Raw genomic sequence first — 14,500 nt, 5'->3', positions numbered from 1 at the left:
GAGTCCGCTGGGAAACAGACGAATCTGGAACAAATAAACAAGTGGATAAAGGCACGCTCCGGGCGGATCAGGGCCGAGATACATGAAGGGTTGGTAGCATTTGTGGCCTTTGAAATGTTCGCCTCCCGTGTGGAAAGATGATAATTAGTGAAATGCCAGTGCACAAAGCTTTGATAACACCTCAGAGTGTTATCAAAGCCAGAGGTCCCTGAGATGAAGCTCTGAAGTGATGGCCGTTCACTGAGGTCCAAACACACATTCAGGACATTTTTGTACTCGCAAAAACACTCTCTATATTGTCTAGATTCACCCGGAAATAACTCCAATCGCAAGAGTGGTGCAGGAATAAGTTTCAAAACCTCCTGGTCTTAAAGTCTATGGATTTCTGATTGTGTTTTTGATTGTAAGCTGGAAATAAGGTATGTGGTTAACACAAGCTGAAAATATTTAGACATAAAATACGTCAGTAAATACCCCACTGGTGGATTTAAAAACGGTGGTTGCTAAGTGTCTAAATAAGACGACTAAACATCATCACGCCCAACATTAGCCACCTTTAGCTTAGCGGTGGAGACATGAAGTCATGTGACCGTGCTGCAGTTCCTTTATAGCCTAACATTAGCCTCCTTTAGCTTAGCGGTGGAGACATGAAGTCATGTGACCGTGCTGTAGTTCCTTTATAGCCCAACATTAGCCACCTTTAGCTTAACGGTGGTGACGTGAAGTCATGTGACCGTGCTGTAGTTCCTTTATAGCCCAACATTAGCCACCTTTAGCTTAGCGGTGGAGACATGAAGTCATGTGACCGTGCTGCAGTTCCTTTATAGCCCAACATTAGCCACCTTTAGCTTAGCGGTGGAGACGTGAAGTCATGTGACCGTGCTGTAGTTCCTTTATAGCCCAACATTAGCCGCCTTTAGCTTAGCGGTGGTGACGTGAAGTCATGTGACCGTGCTGTAGTTCCTTTATAGCCCAACATTAGCCACCTTTAGCTTAGCGGTGGTGACGTGAAGTCATGTGACCGTGCTGTAGTTCCTTTATAGCCCAACATTAGCTGCCTTTAGCTTAGCGGTGGTGACGTGAAGTCATGTGACCGTGCTTTTGTTCCTTTATAGCCCAACATTAGCCTCCTTTAGCTTAGCGGTGGTGACGTGAAGTCATGTGACCGTGCTGTAGTTCCTTTATAGCCCAACATAGCCACTTTTAGCTTAGCGGTTAAGTGATAAAGCTGGTAAATAATTTGTGGAAACCAATAGGATTGTTAGGAAGTGACACCAATAAAAAAAGGTATGCCAGGAATCACGACATGAACCCTAACCCATAAACCTAAGCAAGTCATTTTGTTTCCTGACCTAATCAGATTTAAAGCGCTAAATAGAACAGCCATGTTGTTTTGGAAGTCACTATAAATCACCCTGTGCTGTCGTTAAGGTACGAGGACATGTTGTGTTTAATTTGCATCCAAAAAGAGGAGGGCTCGGAGACGTGCCATGTTGTGCTCCGCCTGACAACATCAATGAGCCTCTGTATCAGTTTGCAAAAAAGTATTTTGAATGTCGCATTTACTGATGCTGCTGTAAATGTAACTCTGTCATCCTGTCTTTTCTTTCCATACTCTTTCTTTTACATCACCTTTGCTCAAGATAACTTATGTGAACTGCTTCTCGTCCACAGAGATTTCTTTAAGAAAACAAAACAACGAAGAAGCACAACATGAAAGTATGACAACATTTTGATTGAACGCTACAGAACAAACTAGTTATTGAAACGAAAGTGAAGCTTATTTTTAATTTTTTTGTCAAACTACAACAATTTAAAACAAATAAAAACACATAAAAAGCAGGTTTTGATCGGAACAATTCAGAGATAATTAGCATTTTGAAGCTTATAAAAAATGCTCTTGCTGTTTTGAAGACCTACTGTTGACAAACATGTTGTGCACCACCCGACAACAATAATAAATCTCTATGTCCAATAGCCCAACATTAGCCCCCTTTAGCTTAGCGGTGGTGACGTGAAGTCATGTGACCGTGCTGTAGTTCCTTTATAGCCCAACATTAGCTACCTTTAGCTTAGCGGTGGTGACGTGAAGTCATGTGACCGTGCTGTAGTTCCTTTATAGCCCAACATTAGCCACCTTTAGCTTAGCTGTGGTGACGTGAAGTCATGTGACCGTGCTGTAGTTTCTTTATAGCCCAACATTAGCCGCCTTTAGCTTAGCGGTGGTGACGTGAAGTCATGTGACCGTGCTGTAGTTCCTTTATAGCCCAACATTAGCCACCTTTAGCTTAGCTGTGGTGACGTGAAGTCATGTGACCGTGCTGTAGTTTCTTTATAGCCCAACATTAGCCTCGTTTAGCTTAGCGGTGGTGACGCGAAGTCATGTGACCGTGCTGTAGTTCCTTTATAGCCCAACATTAGCCACCTTTAGCTTAGCGGTGGTGACGTGAAGTCATGTGACCGTGCTGTAGTTCCTTTATAGCCCAACATTAGCCTCGTTTAGCTTAGCTGTGGTGACGTGAAGTCATGTGACCTTGCTGTAGTTCCTTTATAGCCCAACATTAGCCTCGTTTAGCTTAGCGGTGGTGACGATAAGTCATGTGACCGTGCTGTATTTCCTTTATAGCCCAACATTAGCCTCGTTTAGCTTAGCGGTGGTGACGTGAAGTCATGTGACCGTGCTGTATTTCCTTTATAGCCCAACATTAGCCACCTTTAGCTTAGCGGTGGTGACGTGAAGTCATGTGACCGTGCTGTAGTTCCTTTATAGCCCAACATTAGCCACCTTTAGCTTAGCGGTGGTGACGTGAAGTCATGTGACCGTGCTGTAGTTCCTTTATAGCCCAACATTAGCCTCGTTTAGCTTAGCTGTGGTGACGTGAAGTCATGTGACCTTGCTGTAGTTCCTTTATAGCCCAACATTAGCCTCGTTTAGCTTAGCGGTGGTGACGATAAGTCATGTGACCGTGCTGTAGTTCCTTTATAGCCCAACATTAGCCACCTTTAGCTTAGCGGTGGTAACGTGAAGTCATGTGACCGTGCTGTAGTTCCTTTATGGCCCAACATTAGCCTCCTTTAGCTTAGCGGTGGTGACGTGAAGTCATGTGACCGTGCTGTAGTTCCTTTATAGCCCAACATTAGCCACCTTTAGCTTAGCGGTGGTGACATGAAGTCATGTGACCGTGCTGTAGTTCCTTTATAGCCCAACATTAGCCACCTTTAGCTTAGCGGTGGTGACGTGAAGTCATGTGACCGTGCTGTAGTTCCTTTATAGCCCAACATTAGCCGCCTTTAGCTTAGCGGTGGTGACGTGATAAGTCATGTGACCGTGTTCCTTTATATATCAGAGCAGAACAAACTCAGGTGTCCCAGGAGAATCGGTATGGACAACTTGCAGTGAGCGCACCACGGCTAAAGCGTCAATGATCAGATGATGGACCTCTCCCAAAATCAGCTGACACCGATCAATGAGGAGACATCAGGACTCTGAAGCCATCACACTTCATCCAATTCCTTTCTCTGCAACAGCAAATTAGGTGGATCAGAGATTATCTCGGCACCAATAATTCCCGCGACGTGACAAATCTGATTGTAATCCTCTTTATAACGACAACAAGGAGGGGGGACAGGAGGGTGATAGGATCAGGATTCTCGCTTAAAAAGACGACACATTTCTGTTGTTCAGGCACGCTGCCGACATGATACAATGAGGCATAAGACCCCGTGTGAAATGGCTTTCAAATTAGTGTAGAAAAACACACTGCTGGGCTGATGACGCTGCAATCTGATTCGTCACAGAGGATTACACCACTGTGTCCTCCACACAATCAGCATTTCCCTTGGATGTTTCCCATGGGACAGCCCGGGCTGAATTGCAATGACACTGTGAACGAAGATGAGGGGAAGAAGAAGAAGAAGAAGAAGAAGAAGAAGAAGAAGAAGAAGAAGAAGAAGAAGAAGAAGAAGAAGAAGAAGAAGAAGAAGAAGAAGAAGAAGAAGAAGAAGAAGAAGAAGAAGAAGAAGGCCTACTGTACTTGTGACCTCTAAATCTATAATACCCCTCGGTGGGAAGTAGTACTTTCTAACTGTACTTAAGTACATTTTTCTGGTATGAGTATTTTACTCCACTACTTTTTTTATGACGACTTTTTATTTTTACTTCCTACATTTTGAACCCAAATACCTGTACTTTCTACTTCTTACATGTTGAACTCAAATACCTGTACTTTCTATTTCTTACATGTTGAACTCAAATACCTGTACTTTCTACTTCTTACGTGTTGAACCCAAATACCTGTACTTTCTACTTCTTACATGTTGAACCCAAATACCTGTACTTTTACTTCTTACATGTTGAACTCAAATACCTGTACTTTCTACTTCTTACATGTTGAACTCAAATACCTGTACTTTCTACTTCTTACATGTTGAACCCAAATACCTGTACTTTCTACTTCTCACATGTTGAACCCAAATACCTGTACTTTCTACTTCTCACATGTTGAACCCAAATACCTGTACTTTCTACTTCTTACATGTTGAACCCAAATACCTGTACTTTCTACTTCTTACATGTTGAACCCAAATACCTGTACTTTCTACTTCTCACATGTTGAACCCAAATACCTGTACTTTCTACTTCTCACATGTTGAACCCAAATACCTGTACTTTCTACTTCTCACATGTTGAACCCAAATACCTGTACTTTCTACTTCTTACATGTTGAACTCAAATATCTGTACTTTCTATTTCTTACATGTTGAACCCAAATACCTATACTTTCTACTTCTCACATGTTGAACTCAAATACCTGTACTTTCTACTTCTTACGTGTTGAACTCAAATACCTGTACTTTCTACTTCTCTACATGTTGAACACAAATACCTGTACTTTCTACTTCTCTCATTTCCCAAACAGCTGGTTCCTTTAGTCTGAATGTGTGTTGGTGCGTGGTCATTATTCTTTAGAGTCACTGCGTGCCTATTGATTTGAACACGATCCGTGTATCCATCACTTCCTGGTCTTCTCTAAAGAAGAGGGACCAATGGAAACGTTGTCATGTTGCCGTTGTTCACCATGGAAACATTCATTAGCTAACAATGACATTATTGTTCTATTGATATAAAGGGAGGTCAGGTACTTTTTAAAACAGCTGCTAGCTATGGGTACTTTTTACTGAAGTACATTTCAAAGCCTCTTTACTTTGACTTGAGTAAAGAAGTTTAGTCAGTACTTCTACTTTCACCAGAGTATTTTTAAACACGAGTATCTGTACTTCTACTCGAGAAAAGGATGTTTGCCATCTCTGGCCCTTTTTCCACTGAGTTCAGAATCAGAAGTTTATTGCCTTGTTTCCACAAGGAATTTGCTTTTGTATCTGGCGGTGCGAACATAAACAAGATGTAAAGTAGGTAAAAAACAAAGAAAAAATATAAGGATAATAAAAAACAACTATTTTAAAGAAACAATTTAGCATTAAAAAAGGACGCGAAAGTATTTACATCAGACTTAAATTGAACTATACAAATAACCTGCAGCTAAAAAACTAAAACAGGACATTGAGTATATGCAAACTACAGTGTATTCTATTTGAAAGTGGAGGGCTGTGCAGACATGTGTGCAACATGTGCAACATGTGCAACATGTGCAACATGTGCCACTGAAAAACAAAAACAAGAATGCAATCGCGTAACATGCTTCTGCAACATCTTACTTTTGCAATTTATTGTTAGATAAAATTAGATAAGAGATAAGACTTTATTATCTGAAGGAAATGGTTGTGCCAGAGTTAAAAAGACACAATAAACCCAGCAGCATAATAATAAAACGGAAAATTAACAGTGCAGTAAAAATAACTAATTGAAGAACTACAAGAAACATAGACGGTCAAATTATTAATATATAGATTATCTTTTCAATTTACACACGGCATCTATTGCACGTCTGTCCGTCCTGGGAGAGGGATCCCTCCTCTGCTGCTCTCCCTGAGGTTTCTCCCATTTTTCCCTTTAAACTGGGGTTTCTCTGGAAGTTTTTCCTTGTACGATGTGAGGGTCTAAGGACAGAGGGTCTAAGGACAGAGGGTCTAAGGACAGAGGGTCTGAGGACAGAGGGTCTAAGGACAGAGGGTCTGAGGACAGAGGGTCTGAGGACAGAGGGTCTAAGGATAGAGGGTCTAAGGACAGAGGGTCTAAGGACAGAGGGTCTAAGGACAGAGGGTGTCGTATTGCCATACTGATATTCTGTACACACTGTGAAGACCACTGAGACAAATGTAACATTTGTGATATTGGGCTATAAATAAACATTGATTGATTGATAGACTATATATTGATATATATTATTAATTAAAAAAACTGTACAGTGACAGTAATTAAGCAATTAAGTAATTAAGCAGTAATTAATAGTGCAGAACAACGTAGTGGCAGATACGTAATTGAACATTATTCTTACTGCGAGTAAACTACTCACGTCAGTAACTCACTTACTAAAACAACCTAACCTGTGTACCTTTGTTGGTAGTATTTTGAACTTTTTTAAGGAATATGCACAATATAAATTAACTTAACTAAATTAGCCATTTTCTGAAAGCCACAGAAAACAAGTGGAACTGGAGTAAAGATCACTTTGTACCTTTCCGCAAACTAGAACGTCTAAAATGTAGGTTGGTGGTTTGTATCCCATGCCTGCTGAGATAATATGCACGTGGAAGCTCGTTAAAAAGCACTTCCTGTTTTGGAGATCTTCTTTTGACAAGTCTAAGTCAAAATGAAGAGCAGAGAGATCTTATAATCCTCAACAATCCCTGAACTAACAAAGGTTACATGAAATCAATAGATGATCCACGGGGAGAGGAACGAGCGGCACATCCGGTCACATCTGGACAGCGTACAGTTCACTTTGTATCAAACACTTCACCTGATTTTGATCCAACTGCAGCTATATGCAACATTCCTCTCATATTACGTCTCAATCGTGTTATAAACAACACAACAAATCAATACTTCCCAAAGAGGTCAACGCCTGCTTCTTAAAACTGGAGCAATTTCACAGGTCAACTGGAATGGGATTATGGAGTCTGTAGAGCGCAGTCTGAGAGCTGATGGACAACTTGCTCTTTCTGCGTTTTGGCAAAGGTCCCGAAAATATCCCTAAAAATAGTCTCCGTCTAATAACCCGGGCGGTTTCTGCACGTGACTTCAGGATGTAAACCGCGCACGTTGTAATCCCTCTGAATCTAATACTAACAAATACATTTCACTTGTATCCTCCTCTGCTGCTCCACACAATCCATATTCATCGGGTCACAGAGTCTGCCAGGTGCTTTTATATGTGCATAAATGTTTGTCTCGTAGATCAGACTGTGCTTTTAAAAGCCAACCTGCTTTCAAATGGTAGTTCGCACTGAAACTGTGGCTGTCTGTTTCTATGAATAAACCCGATTCAAACCAATAACCCAGGCACTGTTCCTGGTGGGAATCAAAAAAGCAGCGAGTGGAAAGAAATAGTACCTCGCGGGAGTATTGTTGCATTCATGTACTGTTGGAATAATCGGAAAAACGAGTTCCTGCCCATGATAATTCATAGAGATATGGCAGACATGGTAAGAATGAACATGACTGTGTTATAAAGTGTAACTGTTAGCTGCTCTCTGCATACATGTGAAGACACGTAGATTAGTTACACACATAAGCTAGCGTCCGAGGTGTCAGGGCTTCTAAATACACTTGTGTATAATTATTTACTTTTGTATAAGTATATACTTATACTAAAACTCAGGAACTTGGAGAAACAGTGCATCAGTTTTTTTCTGTCGAGTACCAACCAACACTTCCACACAGCTGTGAATTCTCACCCCAGCATTGTTGATACACCGTTAAATCAAACGATTCATTAGCATTACTCCTTGTTACTGCTGCAACACGTCTGTCTTCTTTGCTATGTGTTCTCACAAAACAGCTAACAGCGTATTCGTTTAACACTTAAAGACCAAGGCCGGATTAACCATATGGGCAACCTGGGCAAGTGACCAGGGGCCCTTGAGCAAAGAGGGCCCTCAGTGACAAGTTTAAAAAAAAAAAAAAAAAAGTATTTTTTTTTTTTTCCGGGCACAACCTCACTCATCATAGATTGTTTTAAATGACACTCACTCTTCGCTATTAATAACACAGCTTTTCTATAGGGTCAAATTAATATATTTTCTAAACCGTCTCTGTACTGTAGGTCTCACTATGTATGCGCTCAACTTTATTACTACGCGGCGGAGGTGTCTAGCCGACTCACAGCCCCACCCTCACTCATGTCACATTTTGTCACGTGAGCAGAAATCATGGATGGTGCCGGTAGCCAAACGCCCAGCGGGGCTGCGAAAAGAAAGAAAAAGAAGAGAGAGTGGCGGCTGCATTAAAACATTTGCCAACAATAAATTGCTTTTTCAAAAAAGCAAAAAGTGACGAAATAGTCCAGCAACAACCACAAGGAACAGTGGCGGCGGTCATGGAGGATGTTGTTGAGCTAGCGAGCAATGTTAGCCTTGAACCTAGCATGCTAACGCAGCAGCGGGTAGAAGAGGAGGAAAAAGATGAAGACGAGCCTGACGAGGACGTCACAGAGCAGGGTGACGGTTCGAGTTCATCGGAAGTTCCCTGTGTCTCTCAGGACCCTGCTTTTGACAAACAGGTGTGCGATTTGACATGCCAGATTGACTGAAAATTCGAAATATTGGTCATGTTGGTAGGATTCGGTAGGCGTGGTGTTACTTGTTGGTACGTGGGTTGGGGGGGGGGCCCATGAGCGCTCAGTGCCCAGGGCCCCTGGAGGTACTAATCCGGCCTTGTTAAAGACAACACATATTTGTATTGCTGCTTCCACATAACTTAAAATACTTAAAGCTCTTGAACACCTGAGTCTTTGTCATGAAAAAAATACTTCCCAACTCCAAGGAACACGTGAATGCAACATCAGCCACAACAAGAGGTTCCTGGCCCTCAATCCACGAACTACAGGGAAGCTATTCTTCTCCTGTTATAAACAATACAAGACGTTTAGAGTTTATATTACAGTCAACACAAGACTTGGGATGCAAGAAAGGATTAAGACAGAAAGCAAAAGCAATGTATTTGTGTTCTATTCTACACAGAGTATTTAATTTGAAATCAGACATATTAAAGCGAGTAACTGAGTATTGGAGTTGTGGGTTCCAAAAACCCGGAGGAAAACAGGTAACGATGTTGAATATTGAAATAAATATTATACTATTTTACCTCATTATAAAAAGCTATAGATAGATGGATAGATATATAGATTGAGAGAGAGAGAGAGAGAGAGATAGAGAGAGAGGGATAGATAGAGAGAGAGAGAGATAGACAGATAGACAGAGAGAGAGAGATAGACAGATAGAGAGAGAGATCGAGAGAGAGATAGATAGATAGACGGATAGATGGATAGATATATAGATCGAGAGCGAGAGAGATAGATAGATAGAGAGAGAGAGAGAGAGAGAGAGAGAGAGATAGAGAGAGAGAGAGAGAGATAGACAGATAGATAGAGAGAGAGATCGAGAGAGAGATAGATAGATAGACGGATAGATGGATAGATATATAGATCGAGAGAGAGATAGAGAGATAGAGAGAGAGAGAGAGAGAGAGAGAGAGATCGAGAGAGAGAGAGATAGATAGACGGATGGATAGATAGATAGATACTTTATTGAATATATAATGAACCATGAGGGTTTGTCATCATCGGTTGTGTTTTGAGTCTCAAATAAGCTTTTCAACTTGAGATATTATTCAAAATGCTTTCAATGCTTTTCAATTTGTAGACGTATAGACGTTCCCAGAGTGCAATGGGGCCACTGTGGATCAAAGCGTTTTACAAGAAACCAACACGACGGTGTGTTCAAGGTCTCTCCATCTGCGCTCGTTGATAATCCCCCCCCCCCGAGCGCCCGTGTTCTCCGACTTTCCCTGATCAAAGTTGGGATTTGCTTTAGTTATTCCCGATCAATGCTGGCCGTGCTATACTTTGGAGACGCGTGGCCGATGCTGAGGCAGCACCGAAGTGAAGAAGGAAAGCAAAAGCGCTGAGTCGTCCTGTGCCAGGGTCTAATGTGCACACGGCGAGGAGAGCGAGGTGTGGGCAAATGCAAAGCTCCAATCATTAGCCCTAAGTGTTCCTCATTATGTTCCTAAAGCCTCTGAAGACCTGGACCCCTAATTGATCTCTTCCTGGCATTTAGTAACACTCAGGAAAGCAAAGGGCCGCTCTCTTCCCTGGCTCTAACAGATAGGCGGCAAACACTCGCTCTGTGAAGGCCTGATCCGGATGGCTGAGCGGCGTCACACACTCCACCGCTCCACCGCCACCAGAGAGAGGGGCATGTTCACATTGAAAGGGCGGAAAGTCAAACTCCCCTGCCTCTGATATCTTTTTAAAACGGCACTATTTTTCCTTTAGAAATGTTCCTCTTGCCTGTAGTGTGTTATATATTTATATATAATTTTATTTTTTGATTTCTTATTATTATTACAATTATTTGTCTTTTATTATCTCAAAGCGTATCAGTATCCCTTGTTGTGAAGCACTTCGAGATTTGTCTTGGCAGATGAGAAGCGCTATATAAATTAAATATATTATTATTATTATTATACAGGTTTGAGTGCATGTCAATGGTCTGCAAAGGCTAAAATCCCTGTGTTCCCAGATCAACTTTCTCTCTCAAATGTTGGGGGCTACTATCAGGATTACAGTGTTATGAAAAACCTAAAAATAGCATTATAGTGTTTGATGTAAAAGGATCAGCTGTTATCATCTTCTTTAAAACATTTGCAGAATCCTGTTTTTATTTATTCTTTTATTCGTTTTTTTTTATTCCTGACTTTTTGCATAATTCTAACTTTTTTACAAAAATCTCAATTTGTTGAAATGTTTTTCTTTTTTATAAAAAAAAATCAGCCTTATTTAAAAAAAATCTCACATTTTTCAAATTCCATACTTCTTCCTGAAACGCCTCCATTGGCCTCCTTTGTTTACTTCCATGATGTAGTGACATCACTACGGAACACTCACACTCCAATTGGCTAGCGTTCCAACACATTGTAACGTGATAGGCTAAGGGGCGGGACATCTCTAAGCTGGTTGACCAATCACAACAGAGCCGGCCAGCTAACCAATCAGAGCAGACTGGGCTCTGGTTTCAGACAGAGTCAACACGTTACAGTAGAGGGACAAAATACAAACAAGTAGGAAAAACAGTCCATTTACGAGCACTTTAATAATAGAAGACTTTGAGATATGTTGTTGTCAACTCGTGGAAACAACACAAGTTTGCAAGAAATACAGATATATTAAAAGGGGTATGTAGCTATTTTAGAGTTGAAATTGTGGGGCAAACTAGGGCTGCTCGATTATGGCAAAAATCATAATCTCGATTATTTGGGTCAATAATTGATATCACGATTATTAAAAACGATTAACCATTTACTTTGAAAACATGAATTTAGAAAAAAAAATGGAGCAGTACGTTTTTAACAGTTGATTACGCTGAACTTTAAGAATAATCCAACTGAAAACCCAATAAAAAAAAAAAAAAAATAATAATAAAAAAATAATCGTTTTATTTCGATTACGTTGTTTTCGTAATCGTTGCAAGCCATAATCGTAATTGCGATTCAAATACCATTAATTGAGCAGCCCTAGCGCAAACTTTAAAGCTGTAACGATATCCTCACTGATGGTTAAAAAAACACAGCGATTGTGATATTTTCGCATTGAGAGCGCCGAAAGACAAACTCCCTTGGTCCAATTATGAGCAATTTTACGAGACAAGACTTTTAGAACAAATGTTGTTTTCAACTTGTGGAGACAACACAAAGCAAAACATTTAGATTTGAAAGAAGGAATTGAGACAGAAAGTGAAGTGAAGGAAGAAACATGTTTCTATTTCACATGGAGCCATTCAATTTGGGGAACATCCTAACATATCAAAAGGGGTACGCAGGTGAGAGTTGAAATTGTGGGGAAATACTCAATTATTTCGGGCAGTTTTCACGTTCGATCCCAGAAATATCAGAAAATCAAACTCCCTCCGTCCGATTTCTTTTGAAGCAAATTGGTGCGAGCCATTTCCCCTGGAGTACGTGCAGATCATCAGGTAAACACTGACTCTGTTGGCTTCAAAGGTTCGCTTTGGCCTGTATTTCTTCTGCTCCAGCTGCCAACATTTTCAACATGCTGCAAACTGTTCAAAGTCTGCTTCCTCACTGAGTCTCGCATGAATCACAATCCTCCGTGTGGGACTTTAAATGCAATCAAGTGTGCAAACGTGTTGTGTTCAGTTTTCCATGCAAATCCTACCTGGCTGTGTGGTGACACATATTCATTTAGGAACTGAAATACACATGACATCTGAACTAGATGTTGACACAGGGACTCTCCTAAAGACATGTTGGTGAATAGATGAAATACCGCTCTTTGGTTGACTATTACGGTACGTCCACACAGCAGCTTCAGACGAATCTTCCACCGCTTCCAACGCTTCTCTGCCCATTGACTTTGAATGGGGATGACGTCACTTTGCCTCGCTTTTCGCCGAACTGCATTGTGGGGGAGCGAAGCGAAGATTTCCAGGATTCCAAAGTTGAGTAATGTTCAACTTTTGAAGCTGAGCTGGAAGCGCCAGCCAATCAAACACGTTTATGCAAATCTGACGGTAGAAGCGCTAGCCAATCAAACCGCGTGTAAGCAGGGAGAACCAGACCGCAGTTCATTTCCTCATATTCCAAACGAGAAGTTACGGTAGCAAATCACCCGGTTCTTTAAGACCAGAACTATTACCGGGATACAAACCGGAGGAACCAGCATGGAGGGAGGTGGCAGAGACAGTGGGTGAAACTGGTAGGTTTTCGCCTGTTTGGGGAGTTTATATATATATATATCGCTCGCATAAAATCCCCGGGGTTTTTTGCTCTGTATGTCGGGGGCGGGAGATTCATGTGATTGGTTGTTGGTCGCATTGCTCGCAAAAAATCCCCAAGCTGTCAGACACGCCCAGCTCCAAGACTTTCAAGATATTTGAAAAGCTGCTGTGTGGCCGAACCGTTAGGCTGTAGACGTTTAGCCTAGCTTAGCATGAAAACTGGGGGGGAGCGCCACATTGACGCAAACGGTGGAACTAAAACTTTGATGTCAGTCCGTGGCGTCAATTGGGTCCAAAAAGAAAAGTTTCCATTGACTCACATTGGGAAAGAGACTCTTAAACTCACTATTCAACCAAGTGTAATGGTAATAAACCTGTTGGGATTCACTATAATAAGTCACCTTCTAGAACGCACGTTAGATATCGATATGTTGTATCCTCGAGGCTAGCTGTAAAATAAATACATCACAGTATATACACTTGATACTGTTTTACCATTATGTCTGTTACAGTTCTGTTGAAAAGATAACGGTGCTATATGTGCAATATTCCCTCTCAATGTCTGCACACAGTGTAGCTCGGTAAATCTACTTTGTGGGTCCCCTTCGGGAAAGGGTGCAAACATTAGGATTCTTAACGGAAACCTGGAACTTAATGGATGACTGGAATCGGTGTAAATACGGTTTTTAATCACAGTCTCTTCATACGGTTTGATGAGCTTGGTGGTTTGCTTCCTGTTGGGACACGCCGAGTTAATAATGCATGCAGCCGAGTCTCTGAAGGCTCTCTGGATCCTCTGCAGTCCAGCAGCGTTAATAGGTTTCATGTGAAATTAAAATTTAATGAATGAAAAAGCTTTGAGGGCAGGTTTGAAATGAAATTTGAAGCCTGTATTTAAATTCCCAAACAGCAGAAAATGTGAGTTTTTGAACCGGAGGGCTGCGGCGAGATGATTCCTCAGCACGTTTCATATTTAGTGAACTAATGAAAACATTTAATAACATCTGCAAACAACGAGAAATTACAAATCGCATATATCAGATGTCGGGATTAATTTCATCTGCATATTTGCTTTAATAGTCAGGGTTGGGATTCAGAATGGTTTTGAACTTGCTTTCTTAGATTTCACAAACTATTCTTGTGCTCCCTCATAACTAAAATTAAGCTTCCTTTTATCAAAGTTTGTTTGGACAACTTTTTGCTTCTTAAATGTTAATATATTACACCGTTTTTCTTGAATGTCTCTACCTCACCACTCCGAGCACTGCAGGAGAATTCCCTATCATTTTTTTAATCTAATACATCACACCAATTTGCAAGTAAACTTGAAGTTAATCAACTTATTATTATAAGGATATTATTATATTTTCTTTCAATTTGTGATAATAACATTAAACTGTACATTTAAATGCTAATTGATGTTTTTCAACCTGGACAATATTTCCCTATGTTTTCTGTGTCAAGGTGACTAATGGGAGCAACCATTTATTTTAATTGGTTCAGTATTGAGCGCTGCAGACGTAATCTCTCGGGGCAATTCTGCACGATGTACTTTCAAACCAAATCAAGAAAAACGCTAAAG

This window comes from Pseudochaenichthys georgianus, chromosome 10 (genome assembly GCF_902827115.2).
Source record: "Pseudochaenichthys georgianus chromosome 10, fPseGeo1.2, whole genome shotgun sequence".
Taxonomy (NCBI): Eukaryota; Metazoa; Chordata; class Actinopteri; order Perciformes; family Channichthyidae; genus Pseudochaenichthys; species Pseudochaenichthys georgianus.
Note: the sequence above shows the minus strand (reverse complement) of the source record.